The sequence below is a fragment of the Dasypus novemcinctus genome, chromosome 7, assembly GCF_030445035.2.
Source record: "Dasypus novemcinctus isolate mDasNov1 chromosome 7, mDasNov1.1.hap2, whole genome shotgun sequence".
NCBI lineage: Eukaryota > Metazoa > Chordata > Mammalia > Cingulata > Dasypodidae > Dasypus > Dasypus novemcinctus.
This window is the reverse complement of record NC_080679.1, coordinates 68,227,101-68,253,455: the sequence shown is the minus strand read 5'-3', so window position 1 is coordinate 68,253,455 and position 26,355 is coordinate 68,227,101. Positions and strand designations below refer to the sequence as shown.

Below are 26,355 nucleotides of genomic sequence, written 5' to 3'. Positions count from 1 at the left end.
TTAACAACTTCTAGCAGGTTGTTTCCCTTGAGAAAAAGATTTGAATCAATTTAGGGAAACTACTTTAGAGACTTTGTGAAGGTAAAGCCCAGATTTCTCTTTTGTAATAGAAACTGTGGCTATAATATGGTTCTAAGGAGCTTCAAATGTTTTGAATAATCACATAAAAGATTTTTTCACTGTGGCACAGAAGATTATCTGTTCTTTCAGAAAAGATTTCTTTCCTGTAGGTGGATTTAAATTGTATTGTCCCTGAAAGTCTATGTTAGATACTGGGAGATGAGCATGCTTTCTTCTAGAAGCAAGTTTACCACAGGAGATCACTAGAGACTGGAGTCCACAGGAAAGATACAAATACCTCTTTCCTTAGAAAGAAGAATGGACTAGGATTACTGGGGCTCAAATGGGATTATATATTGTACAAATACTATATGTGGGGTCATTCCAAATCGAAAAAATCCAATTTAGAAAAAGTGCTGTTGCTATCCTGAATTTTCTTAAGGACAAAAGAGAAAGACCACACCCCTGTTGTAGATAAATAGAGGACTGTCATAAAAGGGAAGAACTGTTTCCACTGTCAGCTGTTTTTTTTTTAAACAAATCAATTTTATTGATACATATTAATAAACCATACAATTCATCCAAAGGGTACAGGAAATGGTATTTGATATAATCACATAGTTGTGCATTCATCACTTCAATCATTATTAAAGCATTTTCAATATTTCAATAATAATAAACAAAACAGACAAGAAAGCTCTTCACCCCTCAATCTATTTCCCCTGCTATATAAAGCTGTTGTTTTTCACTACTCCTGTGCAATTATTTATTTATTTATTTATTAAGTCATTTTATTGAGATATATTCACATACCTTATAGTCTATCTAAAGTGTATAATCAGGGGAGGGGATGTGCCTCAAGTGGGAGAGCATCTGCTTCACTCCACTGTCAGTCTTGCTAAAAGACTGGGATGAAAGGGAAAGTTTTTCTCTCTCTTGGCCTGGAGGAAAGAAGGCCTGTGATCCAAATATAGATTTGTTCCAGGACTTTCCTGTTATGGGAGGTAAACTGACTTCTGAAAAATGGTAACAGGTCTGAGGCTGGGCAAAGAGGACTGAACACAAGATTGGAGGCTTTTGGCCTGTGAATTTGGGGAGCCTTTATATGTAGTAATAACTGTGGAGTTCTCCATTTATATCTCCTGTTTGTTTTGTTTTTTTAATCTTCACGTACTTAGTGAAGTCATGTAAACCTCACAGCTGATCCATCACTGTGTGGAGTTCTGAGAGCCCCTGGGATAGGACTTGGGGTGAAAGAGGTACATGAAAGAGTAGTAGCAGTGGGCTGAAGAATGCCAGTAAACTATAAAAGAGTGGAACAGACAAAATCCAGGTAGCTGGTTAAGTCAAATAACAACTGGCTTGCCATTTGCCAGGGATTCAAAGAAATGCTTGAGACAGGCATGCTACTACAAAATTAGACTTCTAGTATCAAGTACGGTAGAGTTTTGAATTATTTTGAATTGGGCAGTAAGCTGGGACATTTGAGTTACCTAAATATAAATAAGACTGGAGTATTGTATTCTCATTTGTCTTTATAGATCAAAACAAAGAAGAGGCCTAGCACATGGTGCTCCATAAATCTTTTACAAAATGAAATGTGCTATAATTAACTGAGCTAAAGTTTAGTTTCAGCCAAAAACTGCTAGTTAATTTGGCCTTGCCCTACAAAAGGCCCAATAGTTGACTGTCTATGAAGAACAATGTCTTTTCTGACATATCTGAACATGTAAGTGGTTCTGGTAACCAACACATAGAAATAAGCATAACAACTCCAATAATGGGAACAAGGAATGCTATTTATTTTTTAATACCACAATATTTATTCCAAATAGATATGTGCATTTCAGATAAAACTAGGATTGAAAATATCTTAAATGTATAGTATGTTAAGATTCTATCAGTAAAAGAAAATGTATATTTCTGATTACAAGAAAAAAATGTAATAATTAATGGTAATTATGGAAGTCGCTGATTTTAAGTAAAAAACAATTACTAAATTTTTCATTCAGTTGACTAGAGAAATCAATTGACAGATAATTCTAGAACTAGCTAAATAACTAAAGAGAACAAACTTTTTTGATGTATACTGATAAACACCTAAATAACAATATTAAGTAAAAAATGATACTTTTGATTATATCATAATTCTAATCTCCATAGTGCTGTACTAACTTTCATGATATTAGACAAATAACATTCAAGCACTATAATTACTTTTTAGTTATTTAAGTCCATTAGGGCATGAACCTTTTTAAAAAAATCCTATTTGAGAATTCTCATCTTCTTTGGGTAAATTAAAAATAAAAGGCTAACTTTACTATCTCAAAGTTATTATCTCAAGGAGACAATAATTTAAAATATTTGAACTCATAATATTTTGTGATAAAATTTTCTATTTCCACATCTCAACAGTTGTTTTTAATGATGGCATTTGGCTTTAGCCTTAGCCAAATATTGATTCAAATAGCTTTTGGCATTCAACCGGAATGTGTGGAGGGTTCACCTCTAGTTTTAAGAAAGAGCAGTGCTTATTGACTGGGCCACACAGAGTCTTCTTTTGAGTGAGGAAATCTGGATTCTATCCATCTTCTACCCTGCCTGGCACAGTTGTGCAGTATGAATCAGCAGCATAACACAGGAGAACAAACTTTAGAACATAGCCAAGTAAAAAGGCCTCTGCAAGGGCAGACATTGCAGTTCTGTTTCTCCCACTACCATTGCCAGGGCAAGGGTACAACTTTGAAAACTTTTCTAAGCAGACCCTGGAGCCATTCCAGCAAATCAAGAGCTGAGTCTGTATGAACCCAAAACAAACTCTCCTGACACCATGAGCCATGTGCTATTGAACCTTCTGGAGGTGAAAAGAATGCAGGCAACTCAACAGATGGCTCCATACAGGTGAGACCTGTCAATCCAGGAAGTAATACTTTCAGTTCATTGAATTCTCAGGTCATTTTAAGAAATTTACAGTTTTCTGGTTCTCACTATGTGGAAAGTAGCTTAATGTACGATTTATTGCCAATCATAACCTCTATATATACCATCTAAAGTATTACATTTATTACATATTTATTATAAATTATATAATACATATATTTTATATATATAAGTAGTTTATAGCATTCTAAAATTTTTGGAAAGAAAAAAGAAAAAAAAAAGATTGGGTGAAAATCCTCCATATTCCTACCATTCAAAGACAACCACATTTTCTTATTTTTATTTCTAGCCTTTTTAAATATACTTGCTGTTTTCACAAAGTATGGTTAGACCACACTGTTTACTGAGAGTTCAAATATGTAAATACATTAGAGCTGAGCTTTTAAATTGATTATATTTACCTGCAATTCATTAACAATAAGTCATTTTTTATTTTCCTGTGGTATGGATCATTTGCAACTGTAAGAATGTTTGAAGAAGACAAACATGCTGTGAATGCCTTTTATAAGAGGACTGTCTTAGTCAGGGCAGTCTGAGGAAGGGATATTTGAATAAACTATAGCATGAATTGGAGTAGAGGGAAGAATATTCTAGGAAAAGTAGAGTGTGTGTACCAGGTCAGAAACAGGAAGAAGATGGCAGATAGGAAAGAAATGAAAGCAGCCCAATCCATTTAGAGCAGAGAGAGGAAGGGGGAATGAGATGAGAAATAAGACTGGAAAGCTAAGTAGGGGCCAGTACACACAGGCCCTTGCAGGCCATGTAAAGCATTGGTCTAGAGAAGCTGAAACTTATTTTAAACCATGAGACTGATATAATCAAATTTGAGATATGAAAAGATATTCTGGTTTCACTGTGGATTAAAAATGGGATATATTGTGGGGAGAGTGCTGCCCACAATATCTGAACTTATCTACATTTATGTAGATAAGTTCAGAAACTATTATAGAAATCTTGACTCTGGTCAACCAAAATGGCAGTGTAAGATGCTTCAGGTTCTATCCCTATTACAGAACTTTGAAAAACTAGCAAAAACTGGCAGATTCATCTTCCTCAGAACTCCAGCGAAGAGTTAAAGGGTTGCAGTAACAGGGTAAGCACCAGATCAAGAAAACACTGCATAAACCTGGTAGGAGAAGCTGGTGGTGCCCTTGCTGACCACTACCCTAACCCCTCCGTAACACAGTGTGAAGCCAGCCTATGTTCTCATTGTGAGTGCCTGGCCATGCTCCAGACAGAGCAGTGTAACCCCTCTGTGCATGCTGGGCTGCCTGTATGTTAGTGCCTATAGGTAGCGAGGCAGCCTAAAAGGCAGAACCAGGACACTCATCCTATCAGAACTTGCCCTGCAGGCAAAAGCAGCTTGCAGATAATTATAGCAGTCTAAGAAACAATCAAACAAAAGGGGTCTTGGCAAAGGATTACTGACTTTGAAATATAATAGAGTACCAGGAAAGGGGGAAAGTCTGCTTCTAATGGAGTAGAGTGGGCATTCCAATCTCTGTAAAAGGGAGAGTATCTAACACCAGGAGAACATGCCCAGGTCAGATGCAGGCTCAGAAAAGACAGACCAGAAACCACATTTTTACCTCAGGCTGATTTTCTCAGTAGGAGGGCTAAACTCTGAAGGAGAACACCAGCTAACTCAGAGGCAATTTGCAACCTGTGAAAGACTTTTTTTTACTTTGGACTCTTTGTTTTTGTTAGCTCCTAGCACTCAAGGAAATCTCTCTCATATCACTAGCGGGATACAAACTTAAAGAATAGACAGTTCAGAAACTAAATTTCAGAGTTAATATATTAAAATATTAAAATGCACTGTGTGCAACAAAATTTACAAGACAAACAAAGAAACAGGAAATGATAGCCCATCCAAACGTACAAGATAAAACTTCAAAAACTATCAATGAAGACCAGACTTTGCACATAAAATGAAAAACTCAGTAAAGATATAGAAATTATAAAAAGGAACCAAATAGAAAGACTGAAGCAGAAGATCACAATAACTGAAACAAAAAATTCTTAACAGTTAAAACTAGAGATTGGATCTGACATGAAATAATCAGTAAACTCAAAATAGACAATTGAAATTATTCAGGCAGAGCAGCAGAAAGTATAAAGAATGAAGAAAAGTTAACAGAACCCAAGAGACCTATGATACACCATCAAGCACACCAATATACACATTACAGGAATCCCAGAAGAAAGAGAAAAAGGGACAGAAAAAATTTAAAGAAATCATGGCAGAAAACTTCCCATATTTAATGAAAGGTATGAATGTCCATATTCAAGAAGACCCAAGACACTCAAACAGGATAAACTCAAAGGGAACTACTGTGTAAAGTAGACACATTACAGTCAAACTTATGAGTAAAAAGATTAATGAGAACGCAGAAAACTGCAAGAGAAGAGTGAAATCTCATGTACAAAGGAGCCCAATAAGACTAAGTGCCAACTTCTCATCAGAAACCATGGAGGCAAGAAGCCAGTGGGATGAAATATTTAAAGTGCTGACAAAAAATGATTACAAACCAAGAATTTTGTATCTAGTGAGTCTTTTAAAAATGAGGGAGAGATTAAGATAGTCTCAGATAAACAAAAGCCGAGGTAGTTCATCAGCACTAGACCTGCAGTTCAAATGGGAGTTTGACAGACAAAAGAAAGAAGTCAATGGGGTTGTTGATGCAAAATACCAGAAATCGGTTGGCTTTTATAAAGGGTATTTATTTGCGGTAGGAGCTTACAGATAACAGGTCATAAAGCATAGGTTACTTCCCTCACCAAAGTCTCTTTTCCAGTGTTGGAGCAAGATGGCTGCCAACATCTGCCAGGGTTCAGGCTTCCTAGGTTATTTCTCTTCAGGCTTAGCTGCTCTGCTTTCTCCACAGGCCCAGCTGTAGACTATCATGCAAACGGCTCTGTCTCTTTCCCAAAGGTCTCTGCTGTGTCTAATTGAGCTTTCTCTCTGCTCCTTTGTGTTTACTTCCGGGACTCCAGCATTAAAACTCCAACCTCCCTTCTCTGCAGTGCAGTTTCTCTGCACCATCCTACTGATGTGGCCCAATCAAAGCCTTAGTCATTATTTAATCAAGTAAAAGTAAATCCTCTGAATCCAATACACTCTAATATGCCTAGAGGAAAAGCCCCGTTTACAAACATAATCCAATATTTCTTTTTGGAATTCATCAATAACATCAAACTGCTAAACTCAGAAAGCTAAATATAGAATTATTACTCAGCTATTCCATTTCTAGTCATGTACCAAAAGAATTGAAAACAGGGATTTGAGCAGATATTTGCACATCCTTTTCTCAGTGGCATTATTCACTATTGCCAAAAAGTGGAAGCAACCCAACTGTCCATCAATCTATGAATGGATAAACAAAATGTGGTATATTATTCAACCATAGAAAGGAATTTAGTTCTGATGCAAGCTACAGTATGAATAAACCTGAGAGATGATGTTGACTGAAATAAGCCAGATACGAAAGGAAAAGTATTGTATGATCTCACTTAACATAAAGTAATTTAAATATGTAAATTCACAAAGTCAGAAACTAAAATACTGGTTACCAGGGGCTTTTGGGGGTGGGTATGCCTAATTAATGCTTAATTGGTAGAAATGTATAGATACATTACTAAATGTACATATATTCACAAGAACGTTCATAGAAGCGCTATTCACAACAATCCCAAACTGAAGAGTACCTAAATGTCCATTAACAGTAGAATGGATAAATTCATTGTATTACATTCATTTGCACAAAGGAACAAGATATGATTCTGGATGGTTTACAACTACATGCAAAAATATGGATGAATTACGATAATAATATCGAGCAGAAGATGCCAGATTGAAAGGTTACAAATTGTACACTTTTACCCATTTATATACAAGAGGAGGAGATGCAGGAGTCAGGCTCCCGCAGTGAGTTCAAGTGCAAACTTTGGAAAGAGGTTGGGAGGAAAAAGTACAGCACTATTCTCTAGCAGCCCTGGCGGCTTTGTCAGCCGCAAAGCTGGCAGGAAGTTCAAGGGAGGTAAGAAGTGGGTACATGACGGAGAAAACTTCCTACTACATCTTCACCCAGTGCCCTGATTGGGCCTTTGAGGCCCTTCCGGCCCACAACTGGTACGATTTCACACCGCTGGCCCAAAAGCGCACATCACTACTGAGGAGGTCGAGGGAGAGTGGGAGAGGAGAAACAAGGTCCTGAACCACTTCAGCATCATGCAGCAACCGCTGCTCAAGGACCAGGTTCAGGACGAGGAGAAGTGCGGTTGCAAGGCGGCCAGCGAGCGTGCATCCACAACCTCGAGGACGACCTCGAGATCCCACGACAGCGACGCCAGCAGCGAAGAGGGTGGCAGAGGCCCTAAGGACAAGAAGGCACTGCCGGCCAAGGAGCGTGACAAGGGGAAGAAGAAGGGATGATGAGGCCTTTGCCGACAGCGACGGCGGGGAGTTCGAGGGCCAGGCGGAGGATTACATGTCCGATGGCTCCAGGAGTTCCCAGGTCGAGATGGAGAGCAAGCCCAAAGTGACCCAGCAAGATGACGGGTCAAGGGCATCGATGAGCAGAGGGAGAGCAGTAAGGAGAGCGAGGAGAAGACGCCAAGGAGTACGAAAAGGAGGAAGAAGAAGACGCAGACCTACAGAAGAAGCGGAGGAAAGACAGCAGCGATGAGTCGGACAGTTCAGGGGAGAGTGACGGTAACAGCGAGACCTCCTTGGCTGGCCCTCTTGATGGCCAAGAAGCCGGTGCCCCCCAAGAGGAGCGGAAGGAGACCGGAGGCAGCTCGCGAGGGAACAGCCGAGGGTAAGCGGGATCATGAGGCTGGACTCAGGGTCCCAAAGCCTGTCCGGAAGTTGACGCCCACCTGTGGCGGCGATGCGTAAGTGACCCAGGACGCCGTCAGCCGTTAGCTGACCCGGAAGCCCATGACGACCAAGGATCTCCTGACGAAGTTCCGGACCCAGAAGAGGCCCTGAGCAGCCAGCGGATGGTGAACGTGCTCTCCCCATCTTGAAGCGCCTTAATCTCCAGCACAAGATGATCAAAGACAAGATGCACCTTTCCCTCTAGGAGTGAGGGCGGGCTCCCCCCTCCACTCTCCCCCACAAAAAACCAAAATCTTGTAAAACCTATTGATGCTGTTAGATACCAGGGCAGTGAATGCCTTGGTGGTGAGGTGACGATGAAGGAGTGGGTAACAAAGATGAGAAGAAGTGGCAGGGAATGGTTTTTGTCTTGATTGGCTTGGATGGGAATTCGTCAAGCTGTATACCTGCAATCTGTATGTATATTATGCTCCAATAAATTTTTAAAAAATAATACATTCAATGTAGAAAATTTTGGGAAATACCAAAAAAAAAAAAAAAAAGAAAAAGAAAAATACTGTCCCTTCAAAACCCGCACCAGAGATAAACATTTTAAATTTAGAGCATATTTTTCTAGTTTTCTTCTGCTTAATTATATATTTATAAAAATCTGATTATGATATGGGCCATTTTGTACTCTGCTTTTACTCAGTATATGAATGCCTTTCCATCCTTTCCATGCATTAAATATTCTTCAGCATTAGTTTTTTTTAAAGATTTATTTAATCCCCCCCCCAATCTGCTCTCTGTCCATTCGCTGTGTGTTCTTCTGTGACTGCTTCTATCCTTAACAGCGGCACTGGGAATCTGTGTTTCTTTTTTTGTTGTTGTTGCATCATCTTGTTGTGTTAGCTCTCCGTGTGTGTGTGGCACCATTCTTGGGCAGGCTGCACTTTCTTTCGCGCTGGGCTGCTCTCCATACGGGGCACACTGCTTGAGCTTGGGGCTCCCCTACGCGGGGGACACCCCTGTGTGGCAGGGCACTCCTTGCACGCATCAGTACTGCGCGTGGACCAGCTCCACACGGGTCAAGGAGGCCCGGGGTTTGAACTGTAGACCTCCCATGTGGTAGGCGGATGCCCTATTCCATTGGGCCAAGTCGGCTTCCCCAGCATTAGTCGTAATGACAGCAGAATAACCATTCTACAGAAGATAATTTAGCCTAATTAGGGTCGCAGTCTTGGGATCTGGGGGCTGCAGGAGGACAATGAGCAAGACCAAGGAATTTTAGGTAACCACTAAGGCCTTAGTAGCCCTTTGTCCCAAACAGCTTCAGATCTGAAACCACTGCATTTCTCCTTGAATCCTGGAGATGGCTAGAATGGCAGAATTTTCCCCCCATTTTTGACTATTTTAAATGGAAAGATTATTTTGTATCTGTATCTTTATACATATCCATGATTATTCTCTTAGGATAAATTCTCTTTTTTAAAACTTTATTTTTAAAGAAGTTTTAGATTACAGAAAAGCTGCATAGAAAATATAGGGGATTCCAATATACCCAATCCCCACCTTCTCCCACATTTTCCCCTATTATTAACATCTTACATGAGTGGTGCTTTAGTTACAATTGATAAATACTGAAGCATTCCTACTAACCATGGTCTATAGTTTACACTGTGGCTTACATTTTACACTGTAAAATTTTATAGGTTTTGACAAAATGTACAATGGTCTGTATCTGTCATTGCAATATCATGCCGAACAATTTCAATGCTCTTAAAAATGTCCTATGTTCCACCCCACTCCCTTCGGAACCTCTGGTAATCGCTATTTTTATATCAATGTTACAGTTTCTTCTGATACTACAATAACAACAAGTCTACTTTGACCCATAGTTGGATTCTCCCTTATGTTTGTTCATTCCTCAGTCTTGAGGATTTGGGGATAGTGATGCCCTCTCTGCTTGAGATTAAAAGGGGGCTTAGATTTTATGGGGTAGATAGAAGGAACTGTTTTGTTTGCAGTTGCAGATAGTCTCCTTTTTGGGACTGGGGTTGCCCATCATCATTTGGTTAGTTGTCCTTAGGATAAATTCTTGAAAGTGGAATTCCTAGGTCCACTTTTGATACATGTTGCCAATCAGACCTCTAGAAAAGCTATTTATACTTCTATCAGCAGTGTATGAGAATATTTATTTCCTGTAGCCTCAAAAACAGTGGGAAAGCTGTGTAAAGAACTCTTAGTCAATCTGACAAGCACAGCATGTTTTCAAGAACACTTACTTGATTACTAGTATAATTGGACAGTTGTCATGCATATTGACCTTCTGTTACAGCTTTTATTTGTGAATTTCCTTTTCATGACCTTTTTTTTTTTTTCAATTGCAGCTTGCCTCTGATTTTAAGGAATATTTTTGTACATTAAACATATTAACTGTCTATCATATATTGCAGATAAGTTCCCATTTAACTTTTCATTTTGTTCCTGATGATTTGAGATGTACTTAATTTTTATTTTTAGGTCACCAAATCTATTCATCTTTTCATTTCTGTCCTCTGCCTTTAACCTAAAAGGAAATCCTTTCCTACCTCATAGAAATTCTGGATTTTTCAAAATATTTTAATTGCCATTGCCGTATAACATGATACACAGAAGAAAAATGCATAGAAGTATAGACGCCTAAGAGCCAATGCAATCCTTTTTAATATTGCTAAAGACTTATAGAACAATTGTGTAAATAGCTATGTCCATTCTTAGGTGGTTACAGTGAAAGTCAGGCAGGAGGGGCTAAGAAAACAAAAGAAAAGATTCTTGTTAGACTCTGGTAAAATATTCCTTCTGAAAGACTGTAGTGATGAGCTGTCCTCCACAACTCCTTGAGAAGTAATATGGGCTGTATCTTTGAGACCATTCCAGTGTAATCTTATCAGAGGTAGAAGGTTGCCCAACTTCCCTTCTAGTATTCTGATTCTATGTCCAGTAAATAACCTCAGTTCTGGATTTTCCAGTAAATTTCTTTCTTTACTTCACCTACGAAATTTGTATATTAAAGGTTTGTCTATATCTCCACTCTGAAAGCTAAAAGGGGAATTGCTGTGAAACCCTGAACTGTCAGATAAAGAAATGTCTCTATAATTAATTCACTGGAACAAATCTTAGGTATCATTTATCATCTTTCTTTCAAAAGTCAAAGAAGTTGAATTAATTGTGCAGCAGAGGTAAAGTTTTAACATCTGCTGGGTATTAAAATAGGTAAAGATGATACCAGCTTTTTTTCTAGGTATTCTAGCCCTAAAGACTACTTATTCCAATTTAAAGTGTAATTTTTGACAATAACATCATTTTTGGTCTTTTCTTCTGTTATAATGCTTGAAAACTTACTCTGGAAGAATTGGAAATGCTATGCTGTAAATGTATACACACACGCACATTTAGGTAAGAGTTAATATGAAGACATCAGTGAGTTTGTAGGTACAACCTACTGTAATTTTTTCTGGTCCTTTGGCAGGGTTTTATCTTCCCTTGTAGTTACTCTATTATAAGCTACTGCCACTAATAAAGAACAAAGATATATACAAGGGACTGTGTTCATTGGGTCAAAGCACACAGCAAGTGTAACATGCTCAAGAATAACATGAGAATAAAATAGCCGATCCCAAGGTTCCCTTGAGAATTTAGAATACCGGGTCAAGATTGAAAGCTGGAGGCTTTAGCGGGTATGATATGACTGCCAGGATATGACCCTGCAGCCCTGTTGGAAAAATTAATCCCAAAGGTACAGGAAGCAAAGGAGGACCCAATTACTGAGAAGAAGGTCAGGTATAAATAGGACAATGATGAGAAGATCAGGCACAAAGACTCAAATATCAAAGCAATTGAGATGGTCAGATGTCTGATTACAAGAGTCAGACACTCCTCAGAACGGAAAAGGAGAAAATGCCTTGTTGAAAATCAGTGTCATAATGTTTCTCAGGGTAAAGAGCAACCCTCCAATTCTCAAATGAAAGAGGATGCTACTGCAACCTCTTCATTAATGTCATCACCTCACTGCTGGTTGGAATCAATGTAAATTAGAGATGCCAGGTAAAGATGACCCAGAAATAAGGTATGCAGAAAGGGAGTCTGATGATGATAAGAAAGTGATTTTGCTTGAACTTTTAATTTATTGCCACTCCTGACTACCTGTTCTTACCATACTCATTTTCTTTTAAATGGTCTTTTGTCCTTTTAACGTTAAATCTAAAAAATATTTCTTCATCAAACATATCCACTACTCATAATGTTATATTTGATGACATTTAAAGTCTTTATAGTCTCACTTTCCCCTTGAAAGAAATGATTGTGACTTTTACTATTGAGAAATGTTGAAAAAAATAGTGAAAACCAAACATTTATTGCCCCAAGAGTAATTGCTAAATTTACTCTAAAATGTTCATGAAGTGTACTTCCTCAACTGTCTTTAGTTAGATTTTAATTTTAGAGCCATGCAGTTATTAAAATCACCCTGATTTACACTAAGAAAAGACAGTAAAAGAGCAGCCTTAATCCAGTTAGTTCAGCCACTCAAATAGATGTTAGGATCCACTGGTGACTACATCAGACTGTAGACCAATTTCATGATTTCCAAATACATAATGGGTGCAAGGTATTTTCTATTTATCGGTAGCTGTCAATCACCTCATACACCTAGGGATTGTGAAGAAGGTGACAGGTGAGAAAGGGCAATGGAGGGACCAACTATACCTGGCTACATGGGATTTGCTGGTTTGAATTCCTGGCACACCATGTTCTCTTCAACATGCAAAATTCATAAGGTATTATACCACTAAGAAAATTTAAGAGAGGACCATAAAGCATTTTGAAAGAGAGCATCCAATAATCCTAACAAATGTCTGTCTGTTGAAAGAGGCACTGAAGCACTGAGTCATCTATTCAGCTTTTTGCTTCCTCCTTCCCTCTCCTCTCACCTCAATGACCCAGATGAGGAAAGTAAGCTACACTAAGATACTAAACACACACATGGTATGTGCGAATAATTCTAATCAGGCTAATTTATGCCAAACACATGAGAACATTTGACAGTTTCGGAGAGGAGTGAAATGGGAGTAAAGGGAATAAACAAACAAGAGAGGAGCCTCTCAGGAACCAGTGGTGAATGTTACCATGCCATGATTCGAGGAGTATGATTAACTCAACTCGCTACATCTGAGGTTACAAGAAAAAGCAAAAACAATGTTTATTTTGAAACCAGTCCAATAATATTGTAGTATTATGTTCCATGACAACAGGCCCATACAAGTAAGATTCTTGAGTAGCTCCAAGCGGAGCATTCAAGAGCTTAGTCTGGTTTTGAAGAGAAAAAGGAAGAAAACTCCCTCTAGAGTTGCTAACCATGGATCTAAGTTCCTCCTATGCTTATGCTGATTGGACAGAAATTAAAAGAGGCAAATTTTACCTTTAAAAATTCCCTCTTTTGCTTTTTCATATATTTTTTTCCCAAGGTGCTTATACTTGGACCTCCATTCCCGTCCATCACTCACCTTGAATTAGTTCACATTAAATTGTCATTGACTGAGAAAGATGTATTTGTCAGAAAGAAATGACTCTCTAATACAACTATCTTTAGTACAGGTGGAATATCAGAAACACTAGAGACTCTTTACCAAAACTCATTTTCCTAAATCTACCCATGTAGACTCTGGTTCAGTGACTTTGGCATTTGTGTAATTTGGTGGAATGGGAAAGGAAGAAGTAAAAGTATTTCTCGGAATGCTAAGAAACTTGTGTGCTCAGTTGGCACTGAGATATATCCAGGGGTGACTTCCCACTTCCCAGTTCCAGCGTATCAGATGTAAAGATGTCTAAGCCATTTGCCTACCATGAACAGAAGGCCAGTACAACTTCCTATTGCACTATTTATCTACTGAACAACCTATCACTCCCAGCTTTGTGTAGAAGAAAATGACAGCTCTGTCATCACAAGAGAGTTGAGTGAGCTAGACATCAAATTCCTCTTCTGTAAAGGGAGGAACTTAGTCTAGATGACCTCTAAAACACCTTCCTGTTCTAAAATTCCAAAAGTTTATACAACTTTATTTTCTGTTTGCTTTTCTTACAAGGGGAAATGACAATGTCCAACTTAGATTATCAGCAAAATTTTATTGCCTTGGGAAAATGATCTGTTCTGATCCTACAGATCTGCTGCTCATCCTTCATGGAGAACCCAACAAGTGCTGCTGTCAGTCTGAGTTTGCATAAAGAATATTCCCTCTCCTCTCACTTGGTTATTGAGTGGGAGGCAACAGGCAATATTTTAAAATGCAAACTGACATTTAATTATACAAAAATCTCCTTCCGTGATCACTTCTCTTGCCAGACTAATACTGATCTACTTGAATGTGTTTCTTTTTGTTGACTCCTGGTTTTCTAATTCTTACTAAGAACAAACAGAAATGAGCCCCAAACACTAGATTTTTTTATCTCTCTACTTCCACCTAATAGAATGTTTAGGTGACATTTTCATTTCAAAAATGATATTTCTTTTTGAGACTTAACTGAATCACTGACATCCATACTGACATTCTTAATGTGCAGATATTTGCCAATATCTATATAGAAAGACAGTATTTGTACAAATGTCACTTAAAAATTTAGGTAGAAATTGTAGCTGAATGTGTATGGAAATGAACCACTCTGTTTCAGCTTATTAAACACTGAAATGATTCAGCACAGAGATAAGCCAGGGCCAGGCCTAGGGACTTAAGGGAGCACCAAAAATCTAAGTAGTCAAGATAAATAACATTTTAGATCAGTAACAGTGCCATGGCAAGCCATATTGGAATCTAAAGTAAAAAGTAACATCCTAATATAGATCCTTTCTTTATTTAAACTTTTGATACTTTATTCAGCATGGATTTTTTGTACTAATTTTAATTTTTCAAAAATATTGTCTTAAAATATTATTTTTCATGATTGCTGAATTTTTGGAACCTCCTTTAAGTTTTGCACTCAAGGCAAGGGAGGCACTTGCCTTAGTCAAACCCTAGGATAACTCTACATTCTAAGACACACACAAATGTTACTGCTCTTGTTAGTAAACAGTGACCTCTAGAATAACTCTAAGTATTTCTATTACAGTTAAAAGCATGTGCTTTTTCTACATGATTGTACTATTTTAATAATTCATTTCAAGCAGCAACTGGATAAGTAGTCAATTGCCTTTTTAAAATTTTTATCATAGCACATTTGTCAATTTCCTTTTTACATAAGAGAAAAATTAAAGTCAGGAAGGTAAAAATAATTTTACAAGGGACATAATGCAGTTAGTACCTTAAAATTCTTATGCCTCATGCACATTGTCTTGCTTAAAGGGGTAAAGCAAAAAAGGAGAAAAGAAAATGGAGAGAGAAAGGAGAAGGGAGGGAGATAGGGCAGAAGAGGGGGATGGATATATAGAGATTTTCAAACTCAGTGTAAATAAGACTTAGCTTAAAATGTAATTTCTCAGGGCCACTATCACCCAATTTGAATTAAACAGACTGAGGGCAAAGTCCAGAATTTGTATTTATAGCAAAATAAATTAAGTCATTTTGATGTTGGTGGTCTAGGGACCACCTTGACAAATACGGATGCTTAATCACCTATTTTTGCAGAAACTGGGCTATACATTCTCTCATAACCTCCTCCTCCCCACTCCCCATAACCTTAAAGGTAATAATTAGTGTCCCTTTCTTTACACATGAGGAAAAAAAGCCCAGGATGATAAAGAAATTGCAACCTTACAGGTTGAGTAAGTGGAAACACTCAGAATTCAACCCAGATCTAACTCCAGATTTCAGGTTTCTTCCACTCAACTCTATGACTTCCTGACTCCTATTGGAAAGAGGAAGGATACTTCTCTTTAGTGAGTGCTACCATGTGCGAGGGATACCCTCATTGCACCAGCTAATCTGACCACCGCTAAAGTGTTCCTGGTTCAGAGGTGCAATGGCAGGCAGCTGGGGCAGAGATTAACACAGGTGAAAGGAAAACACATCAGAAGTGCTGGGGAGAAGGCTGAAGAAGAATAGCTCAGGAGGGAGGAGGAAAATAATTTTTTGCATATGCAATGTGTGATGGTTAATTTCATGTCTCAGTTCAACTAAGTTATAGTATCCAGTTGTTTGGTCAAGCAAGCACTAGCCTGATTGTTACTGTGAAGGCATTTCCTGGATTTCAATCATTAGTCAGTTGACTGCATCTATGGCTGATTACACCTACAATCAACAAAGAAGATTGTCTTCAGTAATGAAAAAAGTCTAATCCAGTCAATTGAAGGCCTTAAATGAAGAACTGATGATTGCAGCAGTCAGAAAGAATTTCTCTACTTCGACCTGCCAGCTTCTCCTGGGGAATTCATCAAAACCTTCATCAGAGTTCCTAACTTGCTGCCTGCCCCCACAGAATTTAGACTTGCCAATCCCCATCATCACGTGAGCCATTCCTATAGTCCTATAATAAATCTCAAAATTTACAAAAATACAGACACATACACACACATATATATATATCCTGTCGGTATTTCTCTGGAGACTCCTAACTAATACACAAAGGTTTAACTATAGTTTAAAACCCAAAATGAAAAGTATAACCATTATGTCAATGTAGCTATCTTATGAACAAATGACATAATACATTTATAGATAAGACAATAATTTAGTTAAAGGAAGAAACAAAATCTTGGATTGAGCTTGTTTTTTAGCTCTCTGGATGTATCTCCATTCTGCTTCTCTGTGTTGACTCCAATAACTGCCTTCTGTCTCTGATCTTTAATTCAAGCTGTTTTCCTGGGATAGTCTCAAGTCATAACCTACTTTAAATCTATTTTCCTCAGGGAAATCAGTCTGGTTTAGGTAATACAATCCTCTACTTGACACTGTAACCAAGGTTTAAGAATTTATTTGGGTTCCCAAAAATACCTGAAATTACTGAAGCTAGCTGAGTGGTCTCACACCTGTTTATGGTTACTCAAGACTAGGGGGCTTCTTAACAAGGGGTCTGTGCTTGAACTGAAATTCAAAAAAACATTCTTGTGAGGGCATGTTGGTGCAGGTGTGATATATTTACTAAATACACAGTATACTGTGGACTTAGAAGGGTCCATTGTTTTCACCTGACTAGCAAAGTGATCCAAGGAACAAAAAAGGTTAAGAACCCCTGCTCTAGACTTAATCTCACCCTTGTGTATGCTTATTATTGTGACAGTAATTCTAGATTGAATTTACCTTTGTTTATGCATTAGGCTCATCCTTGTGTATGCTTACTATTGGATGATAACTACTCCGACCTCCTCTGTTCAATATCCATATGGAAAACCTTGTGACTGGCCTCCACTCTGTACTTTCCTATCCTAGAACCCTGATCTCTGATAATAATTGTAACTTTGTGACTCCCCCTGGTTTAGGGTCCACACCCATCTTGTTCAGCCCCTTAGTGTTTATCAATGAAAGAACCTGTGTCCAGCTCCACCCCAATTATTAGAATTTCTGCAGATCTGGGACGCAGTTTTTTTGGGCTGTCTAAGGTGACTGACCTCCTTTGTTTGCACAAATGAACTCTTTCTCTCTTTGAAAACCCCATGTCTTGGAAATTGGCTTTAAAGACACATCAAGAAAAAAGAACCCACTTTTGTGCAATATCAACACCTTACCAGTATGCACACCCAAACTTCACTTGTGTTTATACATTTAATAGATAGTATATTTATTATTCATGTGCCCATACATATATTGTTTGGTATATTACTTATCTAGGTCATAGCTAAATTTGTAAACAGGTTTTCAGTTTCTGTTATTGATACCAGGCAAAAGCGGATTCTTCCCACCTAATGCACTTTAAAGAGACACTGGGGTTTAATTGTTTGTGTATAGCAAAGGAGGTCATGGCCTAACAGCCTGAAAACTGCCTCCTGGAACTATGATAACCCTGATAATTTTATAATATCCAAGCTGAGTACTTTATGCTAATGAGTAATTGGGGAGGGGATGGCTCAGGTTCCTCATTAATAAACATTAAGGGGCTGAACAGGATGGGGAGATGGGTGCAAAATGTGGATGGGTCACAGAGTTATTACAATCATAAGACAATCATTATTAGAGATCAAGGCATCTAAGGATAGGAGAAGTACAGAATGAGGGTCAGTTACAAGGTTTTTCTTGAGGATTTCAAACAAAGGAGAATGGAGTGGTTACCATTGTATGAGTCAGCCAAAGGGGTGCTGATGCAAAATAGCAGGATTTGGCTGGCTTTTATAAAGGGTATTTATTTGGGATAGGAGCTTACAGATACAAGGACATAAATCATGTTACTTCCCTCACCAAAGTCTATTGTCACGTGTTGGAGCAAGATGGCTGCCAACGTCCGTGAGGGTTCAGGCTTCCTGGGTTCCTCTCTTCCAGAGTCTTGCTTCTCTCTGGGTTCAGGGCTCCTCTCTTCCTGGGACTTGCTTCTCTTTCCTCTGTGAGTTTATTTCCTGGGGCTCCAGCTTAAGGCTTCAGCAGCAAACTCCAACATCAAAAACCCTCCAACTCTGTCTTTTGCCATACCTTTTATCTGTGAGTCCCCACCCCTTGGTGGGTGGGGACTCAACCCCCTACTGACACAAGAGGTTTACTTGATTAAGTAATCCAATATAATATCATAAGCCCAGAGGAAAAGACCAGTTACCAACATAATCTGATATTTCTTTTTGGAATTCATCAATAATATCAAACTGCTATACCATTCCAATTGAAATGTTCATATACAAGGATAAGATCCTGGAATAATCATCATACTAGCAACTCTTAGTTAGAAATGACCATATACAAAGGTAAGATCTGTTGTCTGGAATAATCATCACAATGGCAGGTTTTCAGTTGGCAGTAACCATATACAAAGGGTGAGGTCACTCCACTCATTTTCAGGAATTTCAGATATTAACCTATGGCTATTTTGTAATGTACTGGAAGTAAAAGGCATCTATAAAAGATTCAATAAGCATAATTATTTGTTAATTCTTAATCCTTGGTTGCAATAATATCTGAATATTCTAAAATTTAATTACAAAAATTCTAAAACCTAGTAACATGCAGCATATCATGAAAAGGTTCAAGGAGCATTTCTAGCAGGGAGTAATAGTAAAATAGACATAATTTTGTAGGTCAATAACTGAAATGCTATCACCTATCATTAATAAATTTTATCCCCAAAAGAATATATATATGTAAATATATAATATGTAAAAACCATTAGATTCTTGCTATTTCTTTAGTTCTGGTTGGGAGTAGGAATGGAGGAGAGAAGCATAAGAAAGAGTCTTGAAAACTTAAAATCTTATGGGAAGATAAAAACCAACACACATTTTTCCATAGTCTTAAGCTAAGTTACCTTAAACTTCCAATCAGAGTGGGGAAAGGGACACTAATGTGATCTTGAGAATCATCATGGATGAGATGAGAACACAGTATACAGGATGTGACAGGGTATAAAGAAGAAGAAATTGGGCCTAAAATACAGAGAGAGGTAAAGGCTGATGACACAGCTGGGGTGCCACAGCCTAAAGACAATAATTGAAGTTATGAGACTATATAGTCAGGGAAAGTACATGTGGAAGGGAGACTTGAAAGAAAATGATGAGGTAATAAGGAATAGGAGAGACGAGAAAAGGAGCTCACACACACACAAAAAAGGATTCTGGCTAAGAAAGGAAGAGGTCAATGGGGGCAACTGAAAAATATCTTGAGGAAGAAGAGACTTAAACAACTTTTTGAAGACAGAATACAAAGAGCCTGTGGCTAAGAAAGCTAAAGACAGGAGAAGAATAACTCTGGCAGTGAATTCCTAGAAGGAGGTAGGAATGGTGTGTACACTATAGTGAAAGACAAAGCTTTAGCAGGAAGAAAAAGCCTTTGTGTGAAGATATGGATGCAGAGAATTGTTGGGAAAAGTTAGAGGTATCTGAAGAAATTTACTCCAGATGGTATCTAGCATTTTCATTATGTGGGAGATGAGACACACTTCTAAGGCAAAGGAGAGAGTGCAGGTAGATGAGAATGTCCTGGTTAACTCTGGTGGCAAGTTTTATAGGGTGTTATTGCCATTGTCATCATCTATAATACATACTACATCTATGTGTAGTATGTATTATAAATCTTACAGAAAAAGTGTCAGTTTCTTCATGGTATGTAAATAATATGAAGTCTAGATATTTTTAAAGCTCTAGAAGGAGATCCACTTTTCATCTATGGAGCAATTCCTATTTTAATTGAATCTTTCCATGACCTTCCTCATATTGGGAAGCCAATCAACAATTGCATAGTAAGTGAGGAGCTTTTCCAGGAATAAAGGAAACTTTGGATTTAAACCAAAGGACAATTATAGACCATACCAACCTATCTCTCTCTTTTCCCATGAAGCAGACACTGAAACACATTTAACATAGTTATCCTTACTAGGATTATAGGGAAATCTATCCACACAGAAGTGAGGGAAAAATAACTAATTTTAAGTTTGAAGGTCATGTTTTCTTGAGCCAATCTTGGGGAAGTTTGTAGCAAATTTCTAAATAATCACTGGCCAGCTAGGAACTGAGATTCCTAATTCTTTTTCACCTTCTTTAAAGAATTGCTTCATTTGTTTATGTTTATTATTTGCTTGAGGAAGTATCCAAGTTGGCTCTCTCCATTTCAGTGAAGTGGGAGATAAAAGATGTCTGGATCAATCAGGGCTTCTCAAGTCTCTCTCTACAGTTCATGTGTTTGGAGTCAGACGTCTAACTGCTTGAAGCACAAAAACTTATTTTACTCACCCTTCCAGGCTGCTACTTTACCAATAAAACCTCAATTATTACAAATCAGAGTCGCTCCAAGAAATGGAAAGGATCACATTACAAAAGATTTTACTGTCTAGAGATTTTAATTTACTCACCTGGAAATTACTTATGCAAAATGTTCTGACAGTCCACAGATGATTCCAGCATTCACCTTTTAAAAGATTTCGTAAGGTCCTTATAGTCAGATGAGGGAGTTAGCCCCTTGGGGGAAGTATCAGGGTTTTATCCAAGGGCTCTTTTCATCTCTTGTAATGGAAATACCACCTCTTACTTATTGTAGGTTTTTCCCCTCCTTTGTGCACATGCATGATAACGAGAATGTCTCATCTTAGGCTACACCATTCAACCCCTGGCTAACAGCAGCACTCTATTTGAATATACTATACTAAGGGAAACTGATCTGGAATAATTAATAATAATATTAAAACCAAAATTGTGCTCTTTTTACCATCTTGTGGGTAAAAGGAACAGATTGACTCATTAAAGATTTGAGTAATAGTGGTTATTGCCTTGGAGCAGGCTAGTTTTGGAGTTTCTTATTTAGCTAAAATGCAAATTATAATCTCCCCCCAAAATGGGCAGAGTGCAGATCAAGAAAATGGAAATACATATATGACAGGAGGTACCGTCATTCAAAACCTCTCTTCCTATTAACTGTTCAAACTGAACAGAATAAGGCAGAACACGCCAGAAACGAAAGCCAAAAGGGTTGTGTTGCAAGCCTGGCTCTATCCTCTGCTAGCTGCATCTTGGTTGAAGATATTTAATGTCTCAGCATCATCTGAAAAATGACGACAGTAAAATATCTTCATAGGATCCTGGTAACTTTTAAGCAAGATAACACATGTATTTATAGAACAAGTTAAATAATTTATTTAACAAGTTATTAAATACACACAATTTGGTATTTAATAAATGTTAACTACTCTTATAAATGTACTTTTGGGGATGGGGTGACAAAATCCCTAACCTGAAGCCCTTAATATGATAACTATTTCACAGAAATGACTATGTATTACCCTAATATCCCTGAGATTGATCTTAAGAGACACTCTTATTTTTTCATTTTATTATAAAAATTTTTAAACATACATAAAAGTAGAGAGGATTGTATGGTTAATTCCCAGATTTGACAATTATCTTTTTTGTTTCACCCATATTCCCTGCCTCTTCTCCTCCTAACAGATCATTTTGAAGTAATCCCAGAATGATTATAATTTCATCTGTAAATACTTTAGTATGTCTCTAAAGAGATATCTTTTTAAAATCATAGCCACAATACTGTTATTACACTTTTTAAAAAGTAATTCCTTAATATCCTTAAATATCCAGTCAGTTGTTCAAATTTCCTCAACCATTGCGGGCAAGTTTTTTCTCCACTAACAGTTTGTTAAATCAGGATCCAAATAGGTCCACAAATGGCAATTGTCTTTCAAGATGATTTTAGTTTATGATTCCCCTTTGCCTTTTTTTCCCCTTGCAGTTTATTTGTTGACAAAACTGGGTCCTTGGTGGTTTAAGAGTTCCCGGTCTTGTAGACTGTATCCTTGTGGTACCTTTTTTTTTTTATAATTAAAAAAAAAAGATTTATTTATTTATCACCCTCCTTGTGGCTTTTTCCTTTTCTTTTGCTGTCTCTTCTCTGTGTCCATTTGCTGTGCGTTTTTTCTGTATCTGCTTGACTCCCTTTTGTTGGGTCATCTTGCTGTGCCATCTCTCTACCATGCTCGGGCCAGCTTTGCCTTCACAAGGAGGCCCTGGGCCTCCCATATGGTAGACGGGAGTCCAAATGATTGAGCCACAGCTGCTTCCTGCTTGTCGTACCTTTTAATGCATTCTTCTGTTTTTCTTTTCTTTTTTGAAAATGTTAATTAGATCTAGACACTTGATCAAATTTAGGTTTTATTCTTTGTCAAGAATACATCACCATCCCCAAATCCTCAAGATTGGGAAATAAACAATAATTATTCTACTATAGACTTATTATTATCCTAACAATGGAAGAACTCTTATTATTGATGTAAAGGCAGTGGCCACCAGAGGTTCTGAGGGATGGAAGAGTGAAGAATAGGTGTAACATGGGGGTATTTTCAAGACATTGGATTTGTCCTGCTTGACACTGCAGTGATGGATGGAGGCCATGTATATTTTGTTATAACTTACAACACTGTGTGGGACAAAGTTTACTTTGTAAACTGTAGTCTGTGGTTAGTGGCGATGATTCAATATAGGTTCATCAATTGTAACAAGTACCACACTAATGAAGGATGTTGTTAATGTGGTAAACTGTGGGAGGGCATATGGTGATCCCATATATTTTTTATGTAACATTCATGTAATCTAAAACTTCTTTTAAAAAATTAATTTTAAAAAAAGAGTACATGGCATGTGACATTGTGGACATCCATCAGGGGCACATGATGACTTCTTGTCTCTCTTTTTGGATGTTAGGAGCTACTACTGGTAGTCATTCAACCCATTATTACAAAATGGCAATATTCAAATTCTTTCATTCTTTATCCATTTATTAGCTAGTATACCACTCTAAAAGCACCTTCTCATCAGCTATTGATTATTCTGAATTACAGTTTTTATAGAAAAGACAGAAAAATCACTTCATTTTTAAAAAATTAGATGGTTTCCTAGCATCTTCATCAGGTGATTACCGAAGGCTCTATTTTTTTAAGTATCATTATAAATTCCTGGAATTTAACATAGCTGATGTATTTCAATCCATTACAGATATTACTCTAATGATCAAATCATTCTATCTTTGGTCAATAATAACCTCTTCAAATTGACTAATGAGTCCTTTTGACACAAATCTAGTAGTCTTTAGAACTTCCTTGCTTTCCACCTTGTCTTTCATTTCCTGTCTCAGTCCTCAAATCAACCATTTCTCCAAAGACTCTGGTTCCTTAGAGTGGGAAATGGCATTAAGATACCATGGTCTTGGTGTTGGGGTGCTCATTGCTAAACTATTAGTCATTGTTTCAGGGACTTTTCAGTGGACAGAATGAGGAAATATATTTTTTTAAATATAATACATTGGAAGTTCTTACTGCTATTGTAGTTCAAATGCAACAGACTTCTATTAACCTCACTGATCTTATCTTTATCTTCCTTCTCCAATGCCCCAAATTCCAGTTATCTAGAACACCATCATAATTCCTCATCTGCTTTATCTCACAATATCAGTCTTGGGATCACAATATGATTACTCGCTACAACAATACACTTACTGTAAATAATTTTCAATGTTTTGCATTTGTTTTTGTTCTTAGGGTGCATACCCTTACGTATGTAATGTCAAATTATTGTGTTATAAAGTTTTGAGCATTTCTTCTCTATGTGGTTGTCCCACAAACTTGTTACAAAGTTATCTGTTTCACTTTTAGGGATTGCATTTAGGGATTGCCTTTTACATTTACTTTTATTCATAATTAAGTAAAATACTTATATTGTTCCAAAATCAAATCTAAAACACAAGGTATATGCAGGGAATTCTAACTTTGTACCTACCTGTTCCCTCCTTCTCTTATGAGAATCATATTTTATCTTTAATGGTTTGTACATCCATATTTTTAATATAAGCAAATTCACCTCCTTCTTTGATGAATGGTAGCATAATACACTTATACTGATCCATTTTTTATTATTTCATTTAATAGTTGCTGGAGAATACTTTATAATATATATGGATTTTCTCATTCCTTTTTGCAGTTGTATACTACTCCATTGTGTGAATGTACCATCATTTATTTAACTAGTGCCCTATTAATGGGTTTATTGCCAGTCTTCTGCTTTTATAAAGAATGCTGCTATGTAAAGCCTTAAATATACACTTTTTTTCTAGATTTTCCAGTATTTCTTTGAGATAAATTCCCAGAAGTACAATTGCTAGATCAAATAATAAATATATATAAAATTTTGTCAGATATTGCTATATACACCTCCATTGAGTTCACAACATTTTGCATTCTCACAAACAATATATAAAAGAGCTTAATTCCCCACAGCCTCACCAACAGAGTATGTTGTCAATAGTTTGGACTTTTGCAAATTTAATAGGTGACCTATGGAACACAGTATAGTTTTGATGTATGATTCTCTCATGACTGCAGTTGAACATTTTTGTAGAGTTAAGGCTCACTTCCATTCCTTTTTATATCAACTGCCTAGTCATATCCCCAGCCCATTTTGATACCAGTTTGTTGAGCAACATCTTCTCTATTTTTAGAAATTCTTTATACATTAGGGTTATTATCCCTTTGTCTGTGATACAAGTTACAGGTAGTTTTTCTAAGTTTGTGATTTGTCTTTTTACTTTACTTAACTGTTTTTATTTTGCTTTGTTTTGTTTTTCCATTTAAGCTATACTCTAAACCATTTTACCAGCTGAATTCTGTACATACAATTTATGCTCTACCTTTCCATTTGTTACCATTATGAAAATGAACAGATAAGCTCATCTCAGTGATATGAAAAGGTAGGGATGATGGGACAGAAACAAGCATTTTCTATCAAAACTTTATGTATATTTTGTAAATTTATATATATTAATCAACAAACTTCAGCATTACTTCTTTAAGAAGCTATAAAGTTGAAAAGCAAAACCTACACCACAAGACTTAAAGGTCCATAGAACTAGTGCATTTGCCTTTCTTAATAAAGGTAATACTACCATTCAAGAAGCACCTACTTTTTGCTAAGGACTTTATTGTCATTCTCTTCAAAATCCAGGATATCACACAATTAATAAGGAGCAGAGCCTGATTTCAAACCCAGATTCTCTGACTTTAAATTCTGTGTGATATCTGTACCTGAAAATGCAGAATTGCTGCTCTTCTTTCATACCCCAGCTTTTAAGGGCCTTTCTGAGGATCAGTAAGCAGAGGGAACACATTAGTAAAGCTCAGCAGAAAACAATGCCTGATAAAACAATCTGTTAATTATTCTACATAAAGCACTAAATTTTGATCGATCTTTAAGTGAATCTAGGGTCTCATGCAAACTGTATTTAATTTGCATTAAAGCTCCCTTTAAAGAGCACAAAGAAATAGGAGCTGATCAGTTTGGCCTTCACAAAGCATTTTGAGTACCAATTTAAAACACAAATGCACAGGATATTAAAAGTATTATACTGTAAAACTGGTTTCACAGTCAAAATAAAGTTGGGGAGTGCTGGTTAAAAGAAGTTAAGCACAATTCTTTACTACAGGACCTCTCAGAGTCTTTGATATACTTAAGCATATAGAAATGTTTAAGAAAAGGATATTGTTGATAGCATTACAAAACTTATTTTATCAAGAAATCCTTATGTTCTTGTATCTTAAGGACTGTTATTTCAAAAGACACCAGTCTGGGAAGCACTCACAGAAAGAATTATACAGGTAAAGAGAAGTGGAAAACTGAAATTATCACCAAATAATCCAAACCAAAAATTAGGATAAATGAAATCCTTGTGTCTTACTACCTACATGTTTTGTGCAAAAATGATGTCACCAGAGTTTGTGACTTAAACAATTTCAGACACTGGCATGGCTTCCTATACATATCTTTTAAGCAGTGGGAACTGTAAATATTTCCTCAATACAATATTAGACAAATAGCTCAGCAATTTTGTATAATATTATTTTATTGTATTGTATAGCTTTCTTCAATTGTTATACTGAAACAT

The 26,355-nt window shown here is 37.1% G+C and overlaps 1 protein-coding gene and 1 pseudogene across 5 annotated transcripts in view; one reads left to right on the top strand and one right to left on the bottom strand.

Moving 5' to 3' along the window:
* The window catches only part of ZNF385B (zinc finger protein 385B), a 440,337-nt gene that overhangs the window by 344,544 nt on the left and 69,438 nt on the right, over positions 1-26,355 (bottom strand). The window lies entirely within an intron of this gene.
* Positions 2,891-7,824, top strand: LOC131279259 (general transcription factor IIF subunit 1 pseudogene; annotated as a pseudogene).